Source organism: Meriones unguiculatus, chromosome 16 (assembly GCF_030254825.1).
Source record: "Meriones unguiculatus strain TT.TT164.6M chromosome 16, Bangor_MerUng_6.1, whole genome shotgun sequence".
Taxonomy (NCBI): Eukaryota; Metazoa; Chordata; class Mammalia; order Rodentia; family Muridae; genus Meriones; species Meriones unguiculatus.
Genome location: NC_083363.1, coordinates 15088135 through 15101737, shown reverse-complemented (window position 1 = coordinate 15101737; position 13603 = coordinate 15088135). Strand labels below are relative to the sequence as shown.

At 45.1% G+C, this 13603-nt stretch overlaps 1 protein-coding gene across 5 annotated transcripts in view; it reads right to left on the bottom strand.

Annotated features, from left to right (window-relative positions):
* The window catches only part of Bicc1 (BicC family RNA binding protein 1), a 224220-nt gene that overhangs the window by 38290 nt on the left and 172327 nt on the right, over positions 1–13603 (bottom strand). The gene's annotated exons all lie outside the window — the stretch shown is intronic.

Sequence of the window (13603 nt, the reverse complement as noted above, 5' to 3'; positions counted from 1 at the left end):
GTCATTTGAGAGGTATTTCTAATTACTTCCACTGGCCCAGGTAGTGCACTGAGGAGGGGGGTAGTGGCAGTGGCGGAAGGGGTTGGCAAAGACAACCCCCCAACATATACAGAGCTTGGGTAATGCGCCTGGAGGCAAAACCACATTATATAAGCTATTTTATACACGGTAATGGATTATTGCGTGAAAGAAAATGGAATGAAAGATGAAAGGACTGAGGGCCAGATGCAGTGAGTGGGGAGGCCTGTGAGGGTCACTAGGAGGGACTGGAGTGAGGGTGAGACACAGCTGCAATCTTCCAGCAGAGGGAGGGCTCTGCCCAGTCTGTTGGTCAGTCCTCTCTCACCGGCTTCCCAGAATTTAGCGGTCTGGGGGTTCTGACACCTTATTGGCCAGCCTGGTGCAGATCAAGACCATTTTGTGGTAAGTGGAGAGTTCTATGCCCATTTTCATTAGTGATAAAAAGAAACAGGAACTTTGGTTGTGATCATCAAGAGGTCATGATCATAATCAATGAGATCAGAAAGTATCTAGGTACAGCCCACAATTGCAGGGTCTTTGGTTCTTCCAAAGCAGGAATTATCCGGCTTAAGGTCCCAGTACCGCTGGGTAGGGTTTATTCCTGAACTACACACATCCTTCCATTTTGGGATCCCACCATGGCCAGCCTAACACGCCCATCGGAGTCAATACCATTCTGAGCACATTATACATTTTTAGGTGCAACAGGTCAATAGAAGGGGGAGAGTCCAGGAAAGGAGGGGAAGGAGAAACCCATATTCTCAAGACGACCCACTCCTCTGACCAGGATATGAGATCACATTTTGACAACACCCTGCAGCTTCGGAATGCAGAGAATGGGGTACCTTGGCTCCGGGGGAAGATGCTCACAGCTGAACGTCACTGATTCAGCCTCTTCACTGGAGTCCTGCCCTCCCTGCACTGTCCCTCTGCTACTCCTGCCCAAGTGGTTCCTTAGTCTGTCTTCTAAGCCCACCTCTGACATTTGCAAAGACTTTTACATCGCTCCAAACTTTCTAAGAACACTTTCTAAAATGCAGAAACTTTTCTAAAATGTCTTTCAATGTCCTAAGCTCAGGGAACCTAAAAGCAAGGTCCCCAGGATGCTTGCCCACCACAAGCTAGGAGAGAACCCCCATTTTATCGCCAGCTACTCTCACTGCTCATTTCCCAGTGACTCCTGCCTAGACCCAGCTTGGTCTTTTCTCTGTTTCTGCTAGCTAACTTTCCCCACACTTCCCTTCGGATGCCTGCACGAGTCACCCTCTGAGGAATGCTATCCACGATCTGGATTCCAGTCTCGAGTGTCCCCAGTTTTGTTTCCTGTTTCAGCTGCTACACTGACAACCCAGTGGCCATCAGGCCATGAGGCCTGGAGAACCTGAGGCTCCTCACAGCACATCCGAGCCACGCCCATTCACAGTACAGGCATTTCATCTAGAGGATTCTCAAATCTACAATGAGAACCAGACAAGTCCATGAGAACGCTTCTTGTAATCATTATTTACTGGTCCAATATAAGTGTCAAAATGGTTCTGTAGAATATAAATCAATTTTCTCTCTCTCTCTCTCTCTCTCTCTCTCTCTCTCTCTCTCTCTCTGTGTGTGTGTGTGTTTGTGTGTGTGTGTATGTGTGTGTGCTTGTGTGCATTCTTTCACAGACTGGACAGCCACATCAATGTTCTCATGCACCTGCACCTGTAGAGGCTCACGGACTCTCAGTTTAAGAATCATTTGGTTGTCTACCCTCTTTCCAACAAAAGAACAAACAAAAGAAGATGGGGGAAAAAAAGAAAAAGAAAAATAACATAAAAGCCTCAACAGCAAATTTGGAAGTGAATGAGCACCATCTAGTGGTCAGAAAGTGAATTATTATTCAACACAGCTACGCTTGTGCAATGTCTCCAAACCCATCCGTTACTCAGTCCCCCTATCTCTTGTTGGAAAGGGGTCCTTTGCATAGGCAAGCTTAATAGAAAAAGAGAAAAACAAATGCTGCCACATCGGGTCACAGGGCTGAGGTGGCTAGGGGCATTCACGTCCCGTCCCCTCTCACCTTAACACTGCAGACATGTGCAGGCTACCTGCTTCCGTTCTGAACTGGACCGCACTCATCCTTTGCAATGCCTGAGAGCCAGTGCCCGGCGAAGCTTTCAGTTTAAGATTGCGTAAAACCACAGGGGATAGATGTTGCATTCCAACCCACTCTGGACACACTTGATGGAAAGTCAGAGCGCTGGCCCCACTGATAAGCACAAAATGAACACGACAACAGCCGGAAGGCATCAAAAGACAGAAAAAGGAACCAAGTGCACAGCTCTCCACTCTTCAGACTTACTCGCTTTAAGGTGAAATCTCCCTTTACACGTGGCAGTGCTGAAGCATTTACTGCTAAGACTGGCATTCCTTAGTCTTCAAGCACACCACAGGTACCCATTTCGTGTCTTAGAAAGTGATGTGTTCCAAGTTTATCTAACCTCTAAGGTATTTCCAAGAACCCTAAATGCTAATGTGTTGGCACAGTGGCCCCTCTCCCAGTAAAGGGCAGAAAGGCAGCCTGGAGATCTTGTATGCATGGACCAACAGCTGGCTTCCCAGGCCACAGTCTGGACTGCCTTTCTTCAGCCTTCTTCACTAATGTGTGATTTTGTATCAAAGGAGATGGAAAGCAGGGCTTGGCCCCCTGGAATTTCCCAAATAATGTGCTTTATGTAAGGCACAAAACAAACATATTCCTTCTCATGTGCTGACAGGATCTGGCTTCGAACCTTCCTTGAAGCAAGTTACAGTTGAGATATCACTAACCCGTCTGTCGATTTGATTGCTTTTCCTTTAGGTTGGCAAGCCGTGCTGGTAACCAGCAGGAGCCAATTCAACTTGAGGGCAACCAGCAGCTGCTCATACTTACTGTGGACCAAGTAAGTTTCTCTCCGGCCTTCTCATAGACAAGACTCGTGCCTTAGTTAGGGTTTCTGTTTGCTGTGATGACCACACTGTGACCAACAGCAACTGGGATGTTTATTCCAGGTTAGAGTTTAAGTCCATCCCTGAGCGAAGCTGGGGAAGGACCTTGAGAGATGAGCTGACGCAGAGGCCATGGAGGAGTGCTGCTAACTGGTTTGCTCCTCATGGCTTGCCCAGCCTGCCTTCTTATAGAACCCAGGGCCACCGGGCCCGGAGCGGCCCCACCCACGGTGAGCTGGACCCTCCTATGTCAAGCATTATCAAGAAAATGGGCTCCAGGGTTGCCTATAGGCTGATCTTATAGAGGTGCTTTCTCAGTCGAGGTCTCCTCCTCTCAGATGGCTCCAGCTCTTATCAAGCAGACAACCAACCAGGCAGGACACCTGCTTTTTAAAACAAGAGCATTACCTGGCCTGAGGAGCTTAGCAACATCTCGCTTTTATTAAAAATAAAAGATAGAAAACCTGAGCTGACTGATTAGCTCCAACTACACACGATTCTAAAGAACAAAACAGGAAGTGCAGAATACCAATGAGCCGCACACCTATATTGGCTACAAAATAGGAGTTTGTCGGGGGATGTCCTTTCCCAACAGGAACCCCAATCCTGAGTTAGAATAAAAGGGCACAGAGCGAACTGGGAAGGAGATGGGAAGTGCCAGCCTGTGCAAAATTTGAAGCAAAATGTTGGTGAGCAACACAAGCATTCTAAGTGACAGCCTGGCACAAAGAAATAACAAATCACCTACAGTAGGTACCCTCTTAACATGATGTTAGGTTAGGCATGGTCCTCCTTGCCCACATTCATTTAAAACAGAAAAAAAAAAGGCCTTCTTAGTAGCCAATAGAAGAGTAAACACAGTTTAAAAAAAAGGGGGGGTATACTTTCAATTCAAAACCTTAGTTTTCATGGGACTAATGCTCCAACTGGTATTCAGTCTGTCTAAACGAATACCACACACTCTCATGCGAAGCTCCTGTCCAGGTTGTATTTGGAAGAATAACAAACTCAACGAAGAAAGCACAATTGACCCAAGGAAGTCAAAAGAGGAAGCACAGGAATGGCCTTGTGACAGTTTTCAACTTAGCTGTTCAGCTCTGCTTAGAGATAGGTGCCCCTGGCACTTAAAGCTTTTAGAATAAAAAAAAAAAAAAATGATAGGGTGGGAGATAATCCATATATCAAGATCAAGATGGAGCCATGAAGTGGAAGTTTGTGTTTTCTTTGAAGACTCAGTTTTGTCATGTGATGTTTTGCTGGAGGTTGGCTTGTGAGAGGGCATGTGATGTTTTGCTGTGAGCTCTCTCGTGCAAAGGCTGTGACTCTGGCCAGCTGAGAACATCGGTGGGTGGACTCTGAGGAGAGGAGGTACATAGAGGCCCATGCACAGTGAGGCTTTGGCTTTTTGGATTGACATGGATTCTCTGATCTTCATGCTTCAACACTTGACTTCTCAGAGAAAAATGTTCTATAGAACTTCTCAGGGCAATCCCACCGAGTCTTGTGACTTTCACTTGTGCTGATGTGTATGGCTGCTTGGTGTTGGCCTTTGGGCTGGACTGCTGATATCCTGAGGACTGAGTTTGGTAATCCCTTAAAAGCCCATCGACCCTAATTAGCAGGAAGTAGATACAAGAGAGGTCTGCAGCCCTTTTCCATATTAATCTTCTAAGGTTTGTTGGAAGGGTGATAAAGGGGTTTTTAAGAACCCTAAATAAAGTAGGTTTGGTAAAAAATCCAAGCCTACAGAGCCCATAGGTCCTTCTTCAGTTGGATAGGAGCCATGAACCTAGGGAAATGCAAATGAATTTTTGCATTTGAAGGAGTGAGGCCTTTTGTGGATCTAACACCAATTCCTCAACAAGGTGACTAAGATTAGGAAATGCAAAGATGTCAATCCTTTATCACTTTCTCCTCTGGCCTCAAAACTTCAGGGAAAAGGAGGCATGAGAAGGAGGGGTGACCAGAGGTTACACATGCCTCTACCCTGCCCAGAGTCCTCATTGACTTAGCAAAGCTGTTCAATCCAAAGCAGAGTTAGAGAGACTCAGGAAAACTAGAAATAATTTCACAAAACAACGCAAACAAAATATGAAACCGAATCAGGGCATACCAGGAGAAATAATCAGCAACAGATGTCTCCAAGGAATGTGGGAACAGAATCAGGGGAAAGGGCCTTATTGTACAAACCATTCTATTCAGGGTGACACAAACTAACCTGGACCATAACCACAAAGGTGCCCTGCAGATGACAGACAGGTGTTTAAAAATTGCACAGCTGCAAAGCCAGGAGATGAAGTTAGAAACACCACCGGCCTCAGCTTTTGACATCAGCTTTCTATATTCCAGAGATAAGGGAGAGGATTCTGGGAAGGAGGAGGTGAGGAAAGCAAGTTCCAGGAGGGAATCTGGAGACAGCAGAATGGGGAGTCTGCATAGAGGTCACAGTGAGGTCACTGCACAGCGGGCAGTCACACATGCAGCGTCAGGCTGCTTTGGTGAAGGAGCACACTGCCCAAGCCATGCCACACTACGTAGTAAAACAGTGTTGCAAAGACCTGGGACCCTGGAAGGGTATGGTAAAGGGAGCCAAACTGGATACTGGCCCTCTGCAATACAACGGAATCCCAGTCTGACCTCAGAGGTCCTCCTAATGAGTGAGGACACAGGCACGAGCCAGGAAAAAGCCTCCCCAGGAAACGGCTGAGATAACAGCGAGTTATGCAGCAGCTCTGAGAGCCAGAAATGGCCAACCTCACTCTCTCCAAGGAATGCAGGTCATGGTGGAGATGGGAGGCCCCAGGGGTCCTGCCTGTGGGCTGAACCCAAAACACTGCAATCTACAGCCACAGCCACGGAAGAATTTGCCTTAACAACAGCTGGGGCTGTCCACAAAACACGCAATACACATCTGCTGGCTGTCCTCGCAGAATAAGGGGACGCACACAGGAGGCCAGTGAGCCCCATGGCTGAACATGTGACACCTCAGACACACACATGACACACATATGACACATGACCTCTTTCTATCTGGCCTTCCTGCAGAAGAAACCTGCAGACAGAAATGAAGCATTCTGCAAACATTCAAGTCACAACTAAGGATGAGGACAGGAGACCAACAGCCAAAGAGCTAGAAATTCAGCTCTAAGCACAACGCAGCCGGGCACTGGCCTTGACCTCACAGGCCACATCTGTGCTGTCTGGTAAGGAAATTCCCATCATTAGTGTAAAGGGTGGCTCAGAACAGGTTCCCCGACTGTACGTTAAAGTCTATGTTTCAAGCTTCCTCATGATCTCAAGAAACTTGAAAACATGCGTGACATCTTTAAAATGCCTAAAATTAAGTAAATGGGCTTTCAGGAAAACTATCGTTTCAAAACCGCCTAGTTTTTCTCTAGTCCCACTTTCTACAAACTACTTAAGTAGCTGTTTTGTTTTGTTTTGTTTTGTTTTGTTTTGTTTTGTTTTGTTTCTGCAATCCTCACATGCCTCCTCCTAGGCCTGCTTGAGTCTCTGTGCCTTGTGGTCATCCACTCTGCCAAGGCAAATTCCGGCCCTAACCCGTTACTTAGCCTCCTGAGATGTGTGTCTTTGACAGAGGGCAATTTGGAACAGTGTGTTGAAGCAGGAATGCTTCTAAATCAAGGTTCACCAAGCACTTGTTCAAAAGTAATACCCTGTTTAAATGCCATACATAGTGGGAACTGCGAGAGTCCATCTTTAAAATGTGCTTTTCCTGTGAACAAGAAGAAACAAAATGAAACAAACAAAAACCCTTCACAAAAGCCCCGAAAATGAACAAGAAGCCGTCCCTCTCATTTCTAAAAAGAAAGTAATTTTTTTTTTCATTTTTTTTTCTATTCTTAGAACTGTGATAAGTCAAGACAAAAAGTACTAGTGATTCCATAGGAAAATGGGTGAAAAATATGAATAAATAGTTAGTGGGAAGATGTTAATTATGTATGAATAAAATTCAACCTCAATCATTGTATTGATAAAATAAAAAAATATGGTTTAAATAATCAAACAGCAAAGTCTCGCTTATGCTCTTCATGAAGCTATGTATTGCCTGAAGCTATAAAATGCCTGAAGTAATTTGGAAGCATTAATAAAAATTTAGAGTGTTACTTCTTCTTAAGGACATTTGCATATTGAGAAGAAAGCAACCATATTAATCATAGGTGTAACTTATGCTCTAATCTTTTGTGCATTTTCCATCATAATGATCCATAGCATGACTAAAATATCCATACCTGAATATTCAGAGGGGGACATTCATTCCAATTACATACTTTGAAAAGAAAATGCATTTACTTCAGAGCCTTTAACTTTCCTTTAATCTGCTGCTGCCAGGTCCCTCTAAAGGCTGAGACCTTTAACTGTTAAGATAAAGGCCCAGCTTTCTCAGAGGCACAACTTGACAAGGTGCTTCTGGTCATGTGCTTTCTCACCTATAACACCCAGTATTTGCTGTGCTGTTGCTCTGAATATTATACAAACATACTCATTCTGAACACGGAGCCCCCCCAGTGAAGCTGAGCAAGAATATGAGGTAATGAGGTCAGCGCCATTCAAGAACTAGGTCTGAACAGAGTAAAGACAGATGGTGAAGGCCCCGTGCCTGTGGCTACCAAGAACCTCACCTGGGCCTCTTTCAGACATCCAAAGACATGTCTCCTTGCCTTTAGGGCAGTTTACGAAATAAGTGAAAGCAAGGGCAATGCGGGACGAGAAGCGGGTGCCTGTGGTACTTCCTATGAAGAATTTCCCAGTCTTTTCTTTGTTCTCCACCCACGCCCCAACCAAGAACGCTTGGAAAGTTGCCCTTTATGTTGGTCTCAGGATGTCTGGGAACCACCCATGAATGTGCGTAAATAACAGCCTGAAAGAACGGTACCTTTCTAAAGGACGGTCCTGGTGACTGTATCTGAAAAGATTAGCGATTAGTCTTCACAGAGGTGTGCCACAGCTGGTGGTGGCATCTGGTGATGCTCCAGGTGCCCCCCACACACATATTGGGGTGCTCTGTCCTTTGCAATGCTCTGCTAACTTCTTGGGGTTTGGGCTTGTTCTCATGGAGTTGCAGGCATGCACACAGGACCACAGTTCCGCTGAGGAGTCCCTTGCCATGGGTTCCCCCAAGTCCACGTCTTCCTCCTGTCTCCCAACATCTGTCTGTATCTATCCATAACCATTTGCCCACTCTTTCGGCCTGTCCACTGAGCTAAGCTGCAGCTCACTCCACTTCCTGCTGGGCTGAGAGGATGCACCATTTACCTGCCCTGTCTGTCTCTTCAGGAAGTGTTCAAGGTGTGTGGGGCAGCCTTTCTCTATCTGTGCTTGATTCTTTCCACCACAAAAGCACAAACATTGTGGAGGTGAGCAGCATACTTTACATAGGTTAAGGATTATATTCCCAGGGCCATCAAGATGGCTCTGAGGAACAAGATGCTTACCACCAAGCCTGATAACCTGAGTTCTGGGACCTGCCTGGTAAAAGGAGAGCCTAAACTCCTGACCTTCAAACACACACCATGGAGCAAGCAGTTGGCATGCTCACCCACAGAAAGTAAATAAATACATGTAATTTTTACAATAAAAGTTTACTATGTCCTTTAGGTCTTGGTAGATGATTCTTTGCAAAAACTGATTTCTTCCAACTTTCCCATTCCACATGAGTTCAGCTCACCATAAAACAGAACCACCAAAAGAGCTTATTTTCCGTCTCTGCCCTACCTCCAACATACTGTAAATGTACTTCTTCATGCGCTCATGTTTATCACTAGAAACATCTTGGCACTCTCAGAAGTTCTTCGATAAACGTGTTGCAATGTCTAGAAGACCTCTGAAAAATATGTGTGGATTCAACCGTATTTTTAAATACCTATTAGTTTCTTGGCTCCCTATAGCTATAACCTCTACAGTCACTGATTGCCACATTCCCTCCAGTGGACACCCACAGTATATTAAATATGTAAACACTGTTTTATGTGCCAACTTCAAATCTATTCAAGGGATATGGCTGCCTTGAATAGATTCAGTTTCATATGGAGGAGGCCGACGGATTTCTCTGGGAAGCTTGCACACTTACCTATAATTGCACTTAACGATGGCACAGGTTACTCAGTACATTCCCCGCATAGATCTACCTGCCAAACAGGCTAAAAACTGTCTAAAGACAGTGTGAAAACAGATCTGAACTCTCTCAAGAATGCAGTTTTGGTCTGGCATTCCTTTTACACATATATCAAGCTCACAGTTGTCTCTTATTTCAAAAATTTCACCAACTACATTTTAAATATAATTATAGCAATTATGTTGATTTTTAATGTCATTTTCGCGCTCTCATAAAACAAAATTTTAAATTTTTTTGAGAATTACATACATTTATACAAGGAAATAGGATCATACCTACTCCCCTTTTCTTTTTTCTTGAACTTCCTTCATGAGTTTTTTTCCTTTCCCTCTCCCTCTTTCTATCTCTCTCTCCTCTTTTGATAACCCACAAAGTCCAGCTAGTACAGCCCACGTATGTATGGTCCATAAGGCCATTCACTGAAGCATGGATGTCCTACCAGTGCCAATAGTCAATAAAGAATGATTCTCCCTTCCCAGCAACTTTCAACTGCCAACTCCCTACTACTCAGTAAGTGGGGGTGGGGTGGGGGCAATCAGCTGTTCCATCTCTATTGGTATTCTGGGTCAGCTTTATCTTGTGTAGGTAATCACAGCTGCCGTGAGTTCGTGAGAGCAACGCTGTTTCCAGAGACAGTATTTCACCTCCCCATTCTCTGCCTCTTACATTATTTCCATCCCCTCTTCCCTGATGCTCCCTGAGGGGGGGGTGGTTGTGGGATTGATACAGATGTTCTGTTTAGGGCTGAGCACTGGGTCTTGTGTCTTCAGTACTTTGACCAGTGAGCAGAATGCATTGTATAAGAAATTCCCAGATAATTAATAAAAATATTATGTTGGGAAGGAAAGATAAAGTTCTCCAAGAACTGCAAGTTTGGCTGATGCGTGTCAACTCCAACCTCACAAGAAAAACTTACAATGATCACAGGTAAATGTGAAAGTTTGTGTGATCAGCTTAGCAGCCAGCTCACTGCAAGCCCTGGATGCCTCACAGGCCATCCTTCTTCCCTTTACCATATCATGTGGAAACAAAAGAAAACAGAAAGTTGACTGCATTCTTTTTTTCCCCAACATTCCTTTTTTATTTGTTTGTTTTATTTCTTTAAGTTTTTTTTAAATATTACAATTTATTCACTTTGTAGCCCAGCTGTAGGCCCCTCCCTTAGCCCCTCCCAATTTCGCCCTCCCTCCCTCTTCTCCTCCCATGCCCCTTCCCCAATCCACTGATAGTAGAGGTCCTCCTCCCCTTCCCTCTGACCCTAGCCTATCAGGTCTCATCAGGACTGGATGCATTGTCTTCCTCTGTGGCCTGGTAAAGCTACCTCCCAAACCCCACTCAGGGGCAGGTGATCAAAGAGCAGGCCACTGAGTTTATGTCCCCTGTTCCCCTTACTAGGGAAACCACTTGGAGACTGAAATGCCATGGGCTACATCTGTGCAGAGGTTCTAGGTTATATCAATGCATGGTCCTTGGTTGGAGTATCAGTCTCAGAAAAGATCCCTGGGCCCAGATTTTTTGGTTCTGTTGCTCTCCTTTTGGAGCTCCTGTCCCTCCAGGTCTTTCTGTCTCCTCCTTTTTTCATAAGATTCCCTGTACTCTGCCCAAAGTTTAGCTATGAGTCTCAGCATCTGCTTTAATACCCTGCTGGGTAGAGTCTTTCAGAGGCCATTCTTAAGACAGTTGCCACAGTACACTAAATCACCTAAAACCTTTAGAGTTTTGATTTTGGCACTCACGCTGTGTGCTTTCAATTATGTCGTCCCCCCCCCCTTGTTCAGCAAACCTAACCTGCTATATTCTCCAACAGTTTACAGGCATTCCATCAAGCCTGTACTCAGTTCCCAATGCCTGGCTGCAAGCCTCTTCGCAGTGGCATTTTAAAAAATGTTCTTCTCTTCAGACTGCCATGGCTTTGGTTTTCCTGCTTGAGCATTCAGTCCTCCATTGCTGTGAGTCTCCCTGACAAAGGTTTATATTCAGGGGATGGGAGGCATGCTAGCAACAGGCTATTGGCAGAGGGTACCTATGAGCTCTCTCCACCCTGAGCCCACAGCAGAAGTGTGCAGCAAGCTAGCATCAGAGGGAGAGGGGTATGATGTTCAAGACAAACACTTGCCAAGATCTTCAAAAGGAAACACGGATGCAGAGAGCCCACCCAACAACCCACGACTGGCTTTTCTCTCCTAGTGAAAACATTGCTTTCAGAAGGCTCATTATGAAAGTGGCTTCCTCTGCTCATGACTAAGAGGAACTTGAAGATGCTTTCGCGCTTAAGAACGGCAGTGTAGTCACTTTGTCTAGACGCATGAAACAATGGTCCAACATTAAAAAAAAAATCAGATTCCCAAACCAACACTGTCTCTGCAGGCTCCAGAAGAGCAGCTCCGTCCCCTCATTCACTCGTTTGTTTTCTTCACACTGATTCCAATAATCGGCAGCCTGAGCCAGCCATTTATCTTTCAGACATCCAGTCTCAACAAGTCTTCAGGGACATAACTCATCTTCCCGTTATGATTCTTATGCACATAAATACTTCCACATTTTCGTAAGTGGTTTCATCAAAGGAAATAAGGGCGGACACACAGAACTCATCAGTCCTCGTAGGACTCACAGCAACCTATCCTTAAAAGCCTTCATTCATGGCACCTCTGCCACCTCTCTTAAAGGGAAAGTCACGGAGGCTCAATGGGTGCAGATGTTCAGGGATGTGATTCTCAGGAAGACCTGCAGCCACATTGTTGGCTGGTCTCCTGCATTTGCATACTTTCTCTTTAAACAAGAATGGAACCAGCTTTGTTTCCAGCACTAACCTTAATTAGACAGGAGGAATGACAAGGATGCACCTCTCTGTCCCTGCACCTCCAGTGGTCCTTACCCCTTACTTGGCAAAATCTCAAAGCATACCCTTGAAGGATGCAGTTTATGATGGGCCATGACAGGGCACACCCATCCCACAGGACCCCGAGGCAGGAAGATGGGGAGTTCAAAGCTAGCCTGGGCCGAATATCAGGGCACAGGGAGACCTTGACTCAAAACTCAAACCCGCCACTTTGTATACATGCTAACCATGAGTTAATCTTTATAATGGAATAGTGACTCATGATCTTTCGGATGTCACAGAAGGCAGGCTGATACTTCACTGCTGCCATCAAATGCTTATATGTGTCACTTAGAACTCATGCAAGCCCATGAGGTCACGGGGCATCACCAGTGAACAGTATTACACACCTGGGCCACACTCCTGAGTTCCCTGTGTCCAGCTCTCCACTGCCTTTGAAATACCTAATAATTCTAAGTTTTAAATAATAGAGAGCTAAGCAGAATAAATCACGTCTCTAGCAAGATAAACAAGCCATCCACGGGGGAAGTCAACTGTCCCTGCCTCCCACTTGCTTCAGATGTACTGTAAACGCATCTCACATTCCCTTTTCCACTTAAGTTTGGCTTCTTTTGAATGGTTACATTTGCCTCATGACTAATGAGATAAATACAATCTTTAACACATGTTCATTTTATGTCTGTACGAGAGCAATGATTTACCACACTCTTAAAAAAAAACATCATTTAATATTATGACAAATGATCCCTAAAGCTATTAATAAGGACAATTTAAATCCCATTACAACTGATTCCAAAAGTCATTTGTTTTGGGATTTTTGGCCAACTAATATTTCTCTGTATTATCAGTTAAAAGAAATCTAAGAAATCTGCAGTGTTTTGTGGTGATGGATTTACTGTGGTGGGATCACACCTGGAATGGACCCAGGGCCTCTCTCTCTCTCTCTCTCTCTCTCTCTCTCTCTCTCTCTCTCAGCTCATGAGTCTTTAACAAGAATCCAAAGGAGAACTGGGTCAAGAAGCTGGGAAAACAGCAGAAACTGTCACCGAGGACTGACTGATCTCCGGCCCAGTGTAACTCACAGAAACTTAACACCTTGTTGGAATGAAGGTCCCTGTGAACTGTGTGTCTATTCTCAACGCTGGCAGCTGCCAGGCTCCTTTTTGAACACCATTCTCTCCACCAAACATGAAGTTACAGTGGGGTTCCTACTACATCCAGAAACTGAGCTAGGAAGACGTCTGCATAAACATAGGTGGTTCTCAACCTCCCTAATACCTTGACTCTTCAGTACAGTTCCTCATGTTGCGGTGACCCCCAACCATAAAATTATTTTCTTCGCTACTTCGTAACTGTAGCTTTGCCACGGTTATGACTCATAATGTAAATATCCGTGTTTTTTCGGTGGTCTTTGGTGACCCCTGTGAAAGAGTCATGTGATACAAAGGGTCTCGACCCACAGGTTGAGAACCGCTGATTTATGAGACGCACATCATATCACATCACACAAAGTGACCAAAACTGTCTCCCAAAGCAGACCATCCTCTGTCTCTTCTCACTCCTCCACTCTACTTAGTATAAGTCAGTTACTACGTCTTTTGAAACTGAAGGTCAGGAGGGTCGGAGAGACAGCTCTGTGAGGG